The 13,465-nt window shown below is 46.0% G+C and overlaps 1 long non-coding RNA gene across 1 annotated transcript in view; it reads left to right on the plus strand.

Annotated features, from left to right (window-relative positions):
• Positions 1-10,771, plus strand: part of LOC125632421 (uncharacterized) — a 31,251-nt gene extending 20,480 nt beyond the window's left edge. Inside the window, exon 3 of the long non-coding RNA XR_012666987.1 lies at positions 7,844-10,771. This is a non-coding gene — a long non-coding RNA (uncharacterized LOC125632421). The remainder of the gene's footprint in view (positions 1-7,843) is intronic.
• Positions 10,772-13,465: the final 2,694 nt, after the last annotated feature.

Raw genomic sequence — 13,465 nt, forward strand, 5'->3', positions numbered from 1 at the left:
AGGTAGAAACATCCTTGCCCATTCCCTCCCAGTGGAATGACCCCCCCAAACGGTCTTTGGTCCTGTTCACCCCAGCATGGCCACTAGGGTGATCGTGGGCTAAGCTCAAGAGCTTGGCCCGGTATTTAGTTGGAACTACCAACTGTCTCTGAGGATGCCAGTCTTCCTGGTGTCCACCAGAAAGAGTTTCCTTGTATAAAAGTCCTCTTTCTACAACAAACCTGGATCGATTAGAAGAGCTGAGAGGCGGTGGGTTGCTCCGCGCCGCCGTCCAAGCTTTCTGGAGGCTTTCATCTGCTTCCTGTTCGGTCTGGAACTGTTCCCTTGATGCTGGAGACATCAGTCCCTCATTGGATTGGGGACCTAGGCTTGGTCCCTCTGGAAGCGATATAAGGGATGGAGCTGTTTCTGTTGACTGTGAACCGCTCTCCGCTGGTGCACTATGTTGGGATTCAGGCTCCGGCTGAGACTCTTGTGTAGAGTTATCGGCTGTTGCCAGTTCAGCTTCGGTGGGGCCCTCTGGTGTTGAGGTTGCAAGTACTGGATTCAGTGCTGACACGGGGTCTGGTGTTGGTTGTTCGGCTGGTTCCGGTTCTGGGACTGGTTCCGTCTGGGTCTCTGGGACTGTATCCACTACTGCTGTTGCAGACATTGGCCTGGGGTCCGGGTCCATCACCTCTGACCAGGTCCTGATAGAAGTTTCCGGAACAGAGCTAGGCCTCACGGCTTGTTTAGCCTGGCTGCGGGTGACCGTTCCCACCCTCTTGGCCTGCTTCACATGATTGGCCAAGTCTTCCCCCAACAGCATGGGGATGGGATAATCATCATAGACTGCAAAAGTCCACATTCCTGACCAGCCCTTGTACTGGACAGGCAACTTGGCTGTAGGCAAATTGAAAGAGTTGGACTTGAAGGGTTGAATCGTCACTTGGATCTCTGGGTTGATTAAATTGGGGTCCACTAAGGAAGCATGGATAGCTGACACTTGTGCTCCGGTGTCCCTCCACGCGGTGACCTTCTTCCCGCCCACACTCACAGTTTCCCTCCGCTCTAAGGGTATCTGGGAGGTATCTGGGCCTGTGGACCTCTGGTGTGATTCTGGTGCAATGAACTGTAATCTGTTGGGGTTCTTGGGGCAGTTGGCCTTTACATGCCCCAGCTCGTTACACTTAAAACATCGTCCAGCTGACGGGTCACTGGGGCGAGGAGGGTTGCTGGAGAACGGGGTGGTGGGACGATAAGGGGTCTGGAGGGCTCTTTGGGAGGTAGGTGGGGCTTTGGGCGGCCCCCGGTAATAGAGTGTGGTCTGGGGTGGTCCCTTCTGGTCTCCGCTCCAACTGCGACCAGTTTTCTTCTTCTCTGCCACCTCCACCCATCTGGCTCCAATCTCTCCTGCCTCAATTACAGTTTTGGGTTTCCCATCTAGGATGTATCTTTCTATTTCCTCAGGAACACCCTCTAAGAATTGTTCCATTTGCATTAGGAAGGGCAAATTTACTGGAGATTCAACACTTGCTCCTGATATCCAGGCATCCCAATGTTTCACAATGTGGTAGGCATGTCGGGTAAATGACATGTCTGGTTTCCACCTTAGGGCTCTGAACCTCCGACGAGACTGCTCGGGTGTTATCCCCATTCTGACTCTCGCCTTGGATTTAAACAGTTCATACTTGTTCATGTGTTCTTTAGGCATTTCAGCTGCCACCTCAGCTAAGGGTCCACTGAGCTGCGGCCTCAGCTCTACCATGTATTGGTCAGTAGAGATGTTGTACCCAAGGCAGGCCCTTTCGAAGTTTTCTAGGAAGGCCTCAGTATCATCGCCTGCCTTGTAGGTGGGGAACTTTCTGGGATGGGAAGTGGTACTTGGAGAAGGATTACTAGGGTTTGTTGGGTTATTCTGCTGAGCCTTTATCTTCTCCATCTCCTCCACATACTTCCTCTCTTTTTCCTTCTCCTCCAGTTCTTTGTCCCTCGCTTCCATAGCTCTCCTGTGAGCAGCCGCTTGGTGTTGTTCTGCTTCTCTCGCTGCCTCCCTTTCTTGTTCCTTCTTCAGCCGCATGAGTTCTATCTGTCTTTCATGTTCCCTTTGTCTTTCCTCAGCCTGAAATTTGGCTAATTCCAGCTGTAGTCGAGCTGAGGATTTGGTCATTCTAACCTCTCTGTTTTTAACTAACTTTACACCCGAGGTTTAGAAATAAACAAACAAAACTTGGCTGTAAAATTTTGCTGTGCTGCAATAGAATACCTATTCTCTGATAGTGATTGTCAGCCTACAGAAAAAGACAATTCCCTTGTCTCTGCTCTGGGCCCAAATTAAAGCAAAAAACCTCCAACTGCTTGGAAACCTGCTTACCCAGCCCAAAGAAAAAGCAAATGGGTAGAACACACACCCCCTATTTACTTTTAGGAAGAAAAGAAAATAAAACCTCTGGGTTGGAAGACTGTGAATTTCCCTGCAGGAGTTAAGTACCCTGCCTCCAGGCAAAGAAAACCTGCAATTCACAAAGATAATCCCCTTTTGTCTCTGCTTGGCCACAGTTTCAGCTTTCAGTTTCAACTGCTTTCTGGACTTCCTTTCCAAAGGAAAAAAAAAATTTCCTTTTTAAAATCTGTATTTCTAGTTCAAAAAATCTCAACTGGATCTCAAAATGATTTCAGGTTAATCCCACCACTGTGCCACCATGTCAAGGTTCCTCCCCCACTCTGAACTCTAGGGTACAGATGTGGGGACCTGCATGAAAAACCTCCTAAGCTTATCTTTACCAGCTTAGGTCAAAACTTCCCCAAGGTACAAAATATTACCCCCGTTGTCCTTGGACTGGCCGATACCACCACCAAACTAAAACTGGTTACTGGGGAAGAGCTGTTTGGACGCGTCCTTCCCCCCAAAATACTTCCCAAAACCTTGCACCCCACTTCCTGGACAAGGTTTGGTAAAAAGCCTCACCAATTTGCCTAGGTGACTACAGACCCAGACCCTTGGATCTTAGAACAATGAACAATCCTCCCAACACTTGCACCCCCCCCTTTCCTGGGAAATGTTGGATAAAAAGCCTCACCAATTTGCATAGGTGACCACAGACCCAAACCCTTGGATCTGAGAACAATGAAAAAGCATTCAGTTTTTACAAGAAGACTTTTAATAAAAAATAGAAGTAAATAGAAATAAAGAAATCCCCCCTGTAAAATCAGGATGGTAGATATCTTACAGGGTAATTAGATTCAAAAACATAGAGAACCCCTCTAGGCAAAACCTTAAGTTACAAAAAAGATACACAGACAAATAGTTATTCTATTCAGCACAATTCTTTTCTCAGCCATTTAAAGAAATCATAATCTAACACATACCTAGCTAGATTACTTACTAAAAGTTCTAAGACTCTATTCCTGTTCTGTCTCTGGCAAGAGCAGCATACAGACAGACACAGACCCTTTGTTTCTCTCCCTCCTCCCAGCTTTTGAAAGTATCTTGTCTCCTCATTGGTCATTTTGGTCAGGTGCCAGCGAGGTTACCTTTAGCTTCTTAACCCTTTACAGGTGAGAGGAGCTTTCCCCTGGCCAGGAGGGATTTCAAAGGGGTTTACCCTTCCCTTTATATTTATGACACGGGGAATGAAGAAGAAAGTTAAACACGCAGTTATGAAGAAGAAAGTTAAACACGCAGTTATGACATTTTTATAAGTTCCTCACGGATATTAGTTTGGGTTGTGGTGTCACAATTAGCTGTACAGACCCCTCCGGTCTAATACAGCACACCTTGTAAATCTGCCTCGCCTGCACTGTCCTGGACCACCTGTAAACTGAGTCCCAATAAAATCTGGCTGGTATGAGTCCAAATAAGACTAGAGTGTGTGTGTTTGGTCCATCACTGGCTTTAAAGAGTCCCAATTACATTGGAGGGTGGCAGTCTGTGTTAAAATACCCCAGGGCTGGCAAGAAGTTGAGTTTGTGCATGGACGCAGGTGCTTGGAAGGAGGCTGTATTGCATATCTGTGCTAATCAGCATTTTGTTGCTTTTACAATGAATTTTTCATCCATTGAAGGCTGGTGATGAAAGTGAACATCTCCTGGAGCAGGAACTCCAGATGGTTGGTTATGTTCTGAGGCAGGGCATATTTATTAGGGCTGCCTCTAACTTATGAGCCCCCTCCATTCTGAGATATGCTATCACTAGATAGCTAAACATCTTCATACCATACACAGATGTCTGTCCTTTGCTGGTCTGGAACAGAAGTTTATGCTTCCACTCAGGAACCTCCAGAATATCAATGTTCTCCAAAGCTTGCCCTCCCTGAGAAGATGGAAGAACCATAGCTAGTAACTAGACCACTCATAAGTAAGGTTACGTTTATATCACAGAATCCATGACTTCCAGAGACCTCTGGTACATTCTCTGCTTCAGCCCCAGGGGCTGCAGGATTCTGGAGCTGGCAGCCAGCAGGGCCCTGGCAGGGTTCTAGCAACAGGCAACCCCCTGCAATGTTCCAGGGACAGGTGACAGACTCCTGAGGGCAGGGCCGTCCTTAGGCATGTGCAGCTGCGTAGGGCCCCTGAAAATTTGGGGAACTGCTGGGTCTTAGTGTCCACCCTTCTGACTCTCCTATCCCTGTTCTGACCCTTCCTGCAGGCTCCCACAGCTGGCTGCTGCAGCCTGGGGAGTCTTCCTCAGGAGGGGATCTAGTAGTTAAAAGTGAAAAAGCCTCCAGCCTGCCAGACCTATTAGCACAACATTGAAACTGTTAAAGAGCCATTCAAGGGGTAATGAAGCCATTTAACAGGCATTTGCCAACCCCCAGGTATATACTGTCAGTTTCTGAATTTACTGACAAAAAACAGTTGTGCATTACTGTAATATTTGCTCAGAACATGGCAGTCTACAGGACCTTAGTTTACAATTTGCTTTAAAAATATTTAATTAGTCTGTTGAAGATTATAAAATCACATCTCTAAAAAATCCTTGCATAGATTTTTAGATGCACAATCATCTTTAGCCTTAAGTGCTTGGATTTTCAGACCTATAGTTTTTTAAATAAAATCTTTCAAAAGACCACCCTTATCTAAAATACACATTTTAATTACTATAGTAAAAAAACAAAAACAAACAAATTTACTTCCAAAGTCTTCCTGTCCTTTCTGTCCATCCCTGTCTCCCTCATTGAACAGAGCCTTTAAAGGGACAACACCCCTTTCCTTCCAGATAGCTGGACAAAGAGTTTCCCTTTCTTTAGTTCTGACTATCTGATGAACTAGTTTTAAGAGAACCCTCCAGCAAAATAAGTACCTTAGTAAGATATAAAATCCTTTGTTATGCCTAAAATCTTTAGAAACATTTTTTAAAGTTGGTGAAATTTCATAAACATGTCTATTGTTATGGAGATCACACAAAGTCAATTAGGTTTCAGAGTAGCAGCCGTGTTAAAGCAATGAACATTGTTATAAACACACTAAACCTCTGTGACTAATTTAAAATTATGTCTTTGTTTCAGTGAGTTAAATATGTAGTAATCTGGAATGATTACTTTGTGAAGGTTTAAGAGTACATTTAAAATATAAAAATCAGCTTAGAAATACTGATTAAGAAAATGTAAAACAGAGAAAAGCTGCATCATGTATTCCATAATATTTAATGTTGTGTTTAGCAAGACAGCTGACTCACCCTTACTACAAAGTTTTTGCAAATAAATGTCTGGCAAACTTCAGGGCATATCAAAAAACCTGTGACTGACATTTTTTTATTCCCAAGTTTAATTAGGTACCTTCTGCATGTCCATTCTGCATGAGGGAGAGGGTACGGGGCTCTCTGTGGGGAACTGTGACTCTCCACCAGCATGATGCGGGCCGGGCATCTTGTTATCCTTTACTGCCTCTTCCCTCCCCCCACCACTGGGCTGCGAGCTCAGGCTGCTGTCCGGTATAGGGGCACCAGTTTAATAATACTGTGTAGGGCCCCATAAATCCTAAGGACAGCCCTGCCTGAGGGGTTGCTCCTCAGGATTCCAGCGACGAGCAACAGCCTGGTGTGGGGGGAGAGGTAGGGGGTTGCCTCAGGTGAGCGGCTGGGGGTGTCCCGTTTTCTCTTTGGGAAATATGGTCACCCTGCAGCTCTCAGCTGCTGTGGGCGGAGAGGGAACCCCACAGCTCCCAGCCACTGTGCTGGTGGGGGAAACCATGGAACCACAGCAGCAAAAGTCACAGACAGGTCACTGCTTCTGTGAATTTTTATTTATTGCCCGTGACCGGTCTGTGACTTTTACTAAAAATAACCATGACAAAATCTTAGCCTTACTCATAATGTAACCTTTCTGCCAGCTGGAGCCAGCAGCAACCAGGGTTGGGTTCAATATCTAGGGGTTCCTTTCCATTGATACAACACAGAACTGGCTTGAGCTCCCATTCAGTAACCTAGAAAAATTACACCACCGCGGGTGCCTCTGAGAGGCAGTACTTCCCCACTCGCAAGCACAGAGTCTGGGTGTAGAAAAGAAACTTTAATAAAAGGAGGGAAGTAACTTTGTGTTAATTTGGGAAAACACTGCAAACAGGGTTCATAAATGAAAGACCTACCCCCAAGTAAGTTGGGGAGTGTCCTTTTCCCCTCAGGTTCTTAAATCCAGCAATCCAAAAGTCCCTTTTATATCCCCAACCCTTCTCTGCACCCCACTCACAGTTGCTGTCCTTGGTCAGTGCAGACCCAGAGTTCACAGGTGCATCTGAAGAGTTCACCTTCCCAGCACCCCTGGGCCGGGGGAGGTAAAGAGGCACCTTACTTGCTCTGCTTCTCTGGCACTTGCTTGCCACCCCCTCTCTGCCAGCTGCCCTGGTGGCTGCTTGCCTGCACTGCCCCCCTCTGCCAGCTGCTCTTGGTGGCCACCTCTCACTTTTCTCACCATGCCTCTCCAGCTGCACCTCTCCAGTTTGCTGTCAGTCACCTTCTGATGCCACCTGCTTCTCTGTTGTAATCTCTTCACATCAGTCTCTTTGTAATTTTCAGCTCTTTGTAGGCAGGGCAGAAACCCAGTCCTACCACAACTGATTTTTGCTCTGTTTGAGCATTTAACATAACAAAGAGGCCTCTAATGAAGCCTATTTAGCTTTTTCTTTGAGGGAGGAAGGGGGATGAAAGAACAGGTTAAAGAAGTCCAGGAAGGACCTTTGAGGGAGAGTATACCACCTAGCTAGGATATATGTCCCTACCCCCTCTTGCTTTTCCAGGGCTGTTGCATTTGAGCCCCTGGCTTAATGAGGTACTTTCAGCTGAGGGGGACCCCCTCATTTGGGAGAGGTTAAGCACAGTTCTGCTCCTCTTCATTCACACCATAACGACAACACATTGATAACAGCATTTCACTACCCCTACACTCAGTACTAAAGTGATTTGTAACCCAACACCAGCCAGGGTTGATCACTTTAAGCAAAACACGGCTCTATCTGCTGGATATCTAAGCAGAGCAGGAGCAAACTGTATTTGCATGAACACACCTAAAGTCTCTCCCCCCTCCCAGCTAGCTGTCAGGGAAGAATTCATTCAGATCCTGGTTACCTCAAGTTCCACCTACCTCCTTCAGGAAAAAATGAAGAGGATATAAAAATCATTTCAGCTGAGTTTTAAGGCATGCCTTACCATGATGGGTGATGGTTTTCAGTGCTACTCCATAAGATGGCTGAAGTGGCCAGTGTCTTGTGTGACTAAAATACAGCCAATGGATTAAAAAGTTTCTTCGTTTTTTTTACCTTGAATTAAAGCAACCCCTTTTAGAAAGTGGGACATGTAACTTGTTTTTTTTATCCGTGGTCTGACAATAATGTGCTCTGTCTCTCATTTCCATGCCCTCCACCTCCATAGGGGAAACAGACAGCCTGGGGGAGTAGACCCACCTACTGCAAGCAAAGAGAAAGAGTCCAAAGTGAGCTGATGGGAGAGTTGCGAGATAAAATGAATTGGCAAATAAGAGTTCAAGAAGGGCCAAATGGACAAAAGGACAATGATGCAAGAAGGGCGGCGAGAGAGGCTGCACAGTGTGAGGAGATATCGGTAGATGGATTCATGGAGCATGACTGCCACGTGGGGGAGGAAACAGAGTGCAGTAGAAAGCTGTTTGAGCTATTACCTGTGCTCAGGGTTACCAGACTATGGGCTCTAGGGCAACCTTCAGCTCCTGCTCCCGCCCAATGCCCTGAGTACCTTCCATGCTATCATGTGCTGCAGACTATGCAGCCTTTTGTCAATTCAGAGGATGGCTGGACCACGTCACAGGCAAAGATTACTAGCACGTGGAATTAAAAAAAAGGTACCCTCTGCACTCATTGACCCAGTCCAGCTGTGGCCTGTTCACTGGGTCCACTCACTGCTAGGGGAGCCTCCTCCTTGCCACACAGGGGATCAGCCCTTTCTGGATCCAGTGCCCCCTTTCGCTGCTTGCTGCACGACCTGCCGTCTCTCTCCCACTCTCTGTGACTCAGGGTGCTCTGTCTTTGTGGCTTGGCCCTCTGGCCAGGTCACTATGGTCCTGCCCTACGGGGGTATCAAAGTCTTTCCTTACAAATGGTCTCAGGGAAATTCTCATTCACTGCCCTGATAGTGCCACTTCCCCAGTGGCTGTTAGGGGAATCTAGGCCCTGTCTCCGCTCCAGTTTCCAGCTCAGGGACCCTCTAATCAGCAACCACGGTCTGTACCATCCTGAGCCTTGCTGCCTTTTTCCTGAATCTTTCCTACACCTTCTGGCTCCCCCACTCTCTGGGTTTGCCAGCCCAAACTGCAGACTAAATTCCATATCCCCAAACACACCTCCCTTCCCCCAGGCACTGACTACAGACCACTTCCCCGCATTCCCTTTCTGCCAACAGCTTCCTGGCTTTATAGAAGTCCTGCCTGTTTTCTCCAGCTGGGCTCCATCATTAAGGCTTTCCTGTCAGCCTACCTATCCCCCTGCTTTCTTGCAACCTTATAGGTTAACTGGCCCCTCTGGCCTACATTAACCCCTTCAGGGAGAGTATGGGGAACACTCCTTATCATACCTGCACGTATAAAACACACAAGGAAGGCCAAGGGGAACAGAGGGGACTCCCAGGAATAGCTGGACATGTTATTTGGGAACCTGAACCTTTCATTATTTTGGTACTGAGTTTGTTTATTAAGCTCTGTTTTGATGGAAACTGGTCTGTGCTTTGAGTTCTTATGCTGGTAAGTAAATACCTATATACAATATGGGGTTGATTTTACACAAGGCTGTAACAGCAAGTTTTATTATTTGTAATGTTAAAAGTGGCACCAACTGTAAAGAATGTCATCACATGCCCTTCTCAATATTTTTTGTAATAAAAATGTATACACTGTCATCATAATAATCTATAAACTGAGTTTATGGCCAGTAGTGATCAGATTTATGAAGATGTTATCCACGTGTTTATGGAATTCATGTTACCAACACATTTACAAAATTCTTTCCGCAGCTGCCCCATACCCATACACAGCACAATCTCAAATATTGTTTCATTCCCTGATTTCCATTGTGCACACGGTTACAGCACCAGTCAGTTTCCCCCAGTGTTCTGCGCATGGTCAGTGGAGACAGCAGGCCCAATAATGTGGACTACATTAACACTGGCATCCAAATGGTTCTGAAGGCAGAGCCAATGGGATTTCAGTCTGCCATATGCACATCCACCCCATCCTCAGAGTATGTTTTCATAAGAAGTGGCAGCAGGGGGTAAGCAGGGTTACCTACAATAACAGTGGGGACAATGACTCCTTTTATAACAATGTCATTCAATGGGAATAATCTCCCAGCTTGTCCATGAAGGCAAAGTCCCGATCTTGAGAACACCCTGGCATTATGCACCCTGCCAGTGCATCCCAGGTTAGTGACCATGAATCTGTCCCTGTGGTTGAGCAGGGCCTACACACCAATGGAGCAGTACTCTTTGCAAGGAGCACATAAACTTCAGAGGGCAAACTATAGGCATGTGATTTCCTGGTGCAGTTTAGAAAGGCCATTATCTCAAAGCCACCAGTAATTTCAGGAACATTTTTAACACTTTGGGTACATCACAGTCCTGATTGCTTGCAAATCTCTGCCCCAACACCTCCCACATTTGATTTGGGAACTACAAACTGGTTAGCCATGGACCTGTAACTGTCTAGGGTAGTCAGCTTCCAGATAACTATAGCAATCTGCTTCTGGACCAGCATCATCTCCCTCATGTGGGTGTCCTTGTACTGGAGGGTGGAGACAGGCTAGTCACAAACCTCCAGGAACAGCTGCTTCTTCCTGTGAAAGTTCTGGATCCACTGTTAGTCATCCCAGGTCTGCATGACAATGGATCCTCCTAGTCTGTGCTTATGGCCTTGCTCCAGAAGCACCAGTCTACATGGGAGGAATCTGCAGCTAAGGCAACAGGCATGAGCAGCATCAGCTGTGTCAGAGTATGCTCTTTCCAAAGATGCCTTCGACAGTTCACAAACAGCTGCCAAAATGTCCAGGAGCATCTCGCTTTGTTTCCCAAAATAGGACTGAGAGCATGAGGTGGAGAAGTTCTTCCATGGGGCAGAAGCTGTGTTGATGGCTCCAGCTGCTGGGAGCATGTGGGGTCACATAACTCGGCTGGATGTGTTCCAAGGCTAAAACCACCCAAAGCACTTCTGGTCACCTCCCACACGAGGGACAGATAAGTTCTCCCACAACGCACTATGAAACAAGCCCTAGAGTGGCTTCAGTTGGCACAGGTGCTAGAAACCCTGGGGTACTATAGAATAACTCCCACAGAAGCTGAAGTTCTGACCTGGGTTTGTGTAGCGCAGTATGGATGCCCCAGCACGGTTGTGAGGCCTGCATGTCCAGTGCAGTGTGGTCGCTCAAGCACAGGCTTGGAAACATCAAGTCTGTAGGAAAGGGTCACACAACCCTGGGCTTAGTGTGCAGTGTAGACATACCTTGAGGTGCTAAATAAATTAACAAAGCAGTAATATATTCAAGACTTGTTTCTGTCAATATCTGTTGACTGAATTGGTCTAAACCCAAATCTGGATCAAATTAAATATATGAAATGAAATGTTAGAAACACTTGTTTTTGTGATGTATTTAATGCTCATAGCAAGCTGCTGCTTTGTAGAATGTTGGCCATAGAGATCTGAATGTGAAAATGGTGGGGAAAGCCGCAGCTAGAATAATTCAGTGCAGCTCTGCTGAGTTCACTAGAGCTATTTACATCAGCTGAGGATCTGGCCTTACATTCAAACTGCTTTGATAGCACGGTCATAAAAGCAAATGTGCATGGGGGAAAAATCATATTTTGTTGTATCCTTGTATCTTCCTTCCCTTCTTTTCCAGTGTCCATGACTTGAGAGCAGAAATGATGTCACTGTTCAGTGGCACAAAAGCAACCAGGCTGCAGTGAGATGCTGATTCTTCCTCCAATTTCTCCCTCCTTTCATGCTAGCCAGTTATTTTGGGAACACAAAGGGACGAAGTTTTTACTTTGTTACCACCATAAATCAGGGTTTGTGGAGAATTCCAGCTCTGTCAATAAGGAATGACCACACCCCATTGTCCAGACTGTTAAATCTAATTTGTGGAAGCATGGCATACGCATGCCACCCACCCCCCATCTTTTCACTGGTAAATAAAACAGGCAAAACACTCCGACTGTGGACTTGTGTATGTTTATACTTTTAAAAGCATATGAACTATGAAATCATTTCCTATGTAAACCCTGTCTCAATCTTCACAATTAAGTGGTAAGATTTAAATAAACACCTTTCTTTCTGTCATCTCTCTTGCACTCCTGATAGGGGTGGGAAGGATGGCAAAGGTGGTTTTCGTGCTTCCTCAGCCCTGGATAAGCTGAAGCCACTTCTGCCCCCAGCAAAAGCTGTAGCCCTGAGATTGCTCATCTAACACATGCTGGTGTGTAACAGCGCCCTAGATACTGTTACCCCAGTACGAATTGCTGGAGCACAGTGCACTCTGGTCATTCCCCCACTCCTGCCCCTGAGAGACAGGCAGACACCCACCCGCACCCTCCAATGGTGGAAGGGTCCATACACATCCCCCACCAGTGCTGGAGAGGGCAACATCTCCCATGCAGTCCCCTACACAAGGGGAATGCCCAGCTGCCTTAAAACAGCCCTGTGGCCCCTTTGTGGCATGGAACCAGAAAAGCAGCAACAGAGTAAGGGCCAGACAACTGTCCTTTGATGTTTAAAACTTGTCTTCCTTGTTTCAAAATACCTCTGAACTTAAGAGAAAAATGATCTTTAAAACAGTGCATGTATGGTACAAGAGAAATGAACAGTAGCCAGGATTGAACAGTCTCCAACAGTACTTACAATCTGTATTATTTCTCCATTTCAAGGTAAGGGTCAGTGTCAGGTTGCTCTTAGAAAAGCATAGGTTAAAGAGCAAATTTTGGTCAGACACAAAAAAAAAATCTCCAAAAAGTGTGGGTTTTTGTTGGTTTGTTTTGGATAAATTTGTGGCTAAGCGTTGAGGATGTGGGGAATATATCTCAAACCTTGCTCAGATACCAAGGTGTTAGATACATTAGAAACGTCTAGAAAGATAATTAGTTTAGACAAAATGAGTTATTCACCTCTGTTCGAGATCACTTTTCTATATTTTGCTCTGTCTATACTAAGAAGAGTACTTTCATTTTAGCTTTATTGTGATTTTTGCCTTAAAATTCCTCAAGGTGGACTGATTTAAATCAAAGCAATTTTAATCAGATTTTAATCAGGATTTAAATCAGCAAGCAGGAAACCTTGATTTAAATAACTGATTTTAATCTCATTTGGCATTTGTACTTTTTCATTATTTTCCTAAGGAAGAGTTGATTCTCATTGGTTGGTAACCATTAAAACATAGAATCATAGAATAGAATAATAGAATATTAGGGCTGGAAGAGACCTCAGGAGGTCATCTAGTCCAATCCCCTACTCACAGCAGGACCAACACCAACTAAATCATTCCAGCCAAGGTTTTGTCAAGCCAGGCCTTAAAAACCTCTGAGAGCGGAGATTCCACCACCTCCCTAGGTAACCCATTCCAGTGCTTTACCACCTTCCTAATGAAACAATGTTTCCTAATATCCAACCTAGACCTCCCCCACTGCAACTTGAGACCATTGCTCCTTGTTCGGTCATCTGCCACCACTGAGAATGCCGAGCTCCATCCTCTTTGGAATCCTCCTTCAGGTAGTTGAAGGCTGCTATCAAATCCGCACCCCCCCACACTCTTCTCTTCTGCAGACTAAACAAGCCCAGTTCCCTCAGCCTCTCCTCATAAGTCATGTGCCCCAACTCCATAATCATTTTCATTACCCTCCGCTGGACTCTCTCCAATTTGTCCACATCCCTTCTGTAGTGGGGGGACCAAAACTGGACACAATACTCCAGGTGTAGCCTCACCAGTGCCGAATAGAGGGGAATAATCACTTCCCTTGATCTGCTGGCAATGCTCCTACTAATAC

This window comes from Caretta caretta, chromosome 2 (assembly GCF_965140235.1).
Source record: "Caretta caretta isolate rCarCar2 chromosome 2, rCarCar1.hap1, whole genome shotgun sequence".
Classification (NCBI taxonomy): Eukaryota; Metazoa; Chordata; order Testudines; family Cheloniidae; genus Caretta; species Caretta caretta.